Source organism: Labrus mixtus, chromosome 13 (genome assembly GCF_963584025.1).
Source record: "Labrus mixtus chromosome 13, fLabMix1.1, whole genome shotgun sequence".
NCBI classification, from domain to species: domain Eukaryota; kingdom Metazoa; phylum Chordata; class Actinopteri; order Labriformes; family Labridae; genus Labrus; species Labrus mixtus.
Genome location: NC_083624.1, coordinates 2,864,515 through 2,865,914, shown reverse-complemented (window position 1 = coordinate 2,865,914; position 1,400 = coordinate 2,864,515).

The following is a 1,400-nucleotide window of genomic DNA, read 5'->3' as shown; positions in this document are numbered from 1 at the left end:
CACACACACACACACACACACACACACACACACACACACACACACACACACACACACACAGAGAACATACTGGCTATAATGTACCGTTGTTGCACAGAGGAAGTAGTCAAGCTGTGGCTTCTGCAATGTGCTGGTGCTGGATGTGATAGAATTGCATTTTTTCTGTGGGTCAGACTTATTAAGACTGACACTGGCAGCAGAATTCGTCTGTGTCTCAACAGATATCGCTTCTTTTTTTTTTAAGTCACTTTTCACTCTTGGATAAATATTTTGTGAGAACAGAGAGCTGGAAAGTACAAAACAAGAAAGCCTGAAAGCCATTGCGACTGAAAAGTGTGATCATGTCCCAAGTTGACTAAAGGTTTAGCGAAAAGCTCAGTGGCTGCTGTAGTTCACCAGAAAAACTCTTTTTACTATTTGGCTGTTGTGGCTTCTCATTTTCCTCAGTTGCATCATAACTCCAATCAGCACGGAAGGAGAGAGGGGGATGTTCTTTACCAAATTCAACCTCATGTCTGTCACGAGCATTATTTAGAGGAGACGGCAACAACTCAGGACACACAACACTCAAAACAGCATTTTGAATTGCAAGCCAGCTAGAAATTGCCTGGGTCGGAATATTAATAATAATAATAAACTGTTTTATCTTTAACGCACTTTTCAGTGGAAATAAATCTCAACTACAGAATTAAAAAAGAAAACAAAAGCTGAGAGAAAGCCGAAGTTGAAGAAGTATGATTATTTAAAAAAAATCAAGTAAGAGTAGGAATAAGTTAAGAACACGAGTGAACATAGTACCTTTAAGAGCCTCACCACAGGCACTCAATTCTGTCTCCACTGTTTTAATGCAGCTCAGAACAGTTTATATTATTGGATTCAGGTTGACAGGCTGCTGTCTTGATTTAATAAAAAACTCCCGAGCTCCTCTTATATTTTTAATGTGCAGATCATTTTTCTCATGAAGATCAGAGGAAGCTGAATTATCACACTTTAAATCACAAAGCTCCAACTTTGTCACCAAGAAACAAATATGACAGGGATGTACTTTTTGGTTCGATCAGTCTGAATTCTCATGCTCGTGCTTATCACATTATTAACATCTGTTTCCTATTTGTATGGTCCACTAACGAGCCAAAACTGATGTGAGAAATGTACCAGAAACTGTCTTAATGCGTTTGGGGACAAGCTGAGAACGATGTAAGATAAGCAGCAGCCTTCTTACAAACATGATGTGACATTAAGAAAGGCTTGAATGTAATCTACTGTTTCAACATCACTTAAATACGTTTCATCAACTTTTCTAGGTAACAATAATGGAGCATTTATTCTCATTTGGGATTTATATAAAAAAATAAATCGTATTTATAGTGCGCTTTTCAAGACCAACATGCTGCACAAAT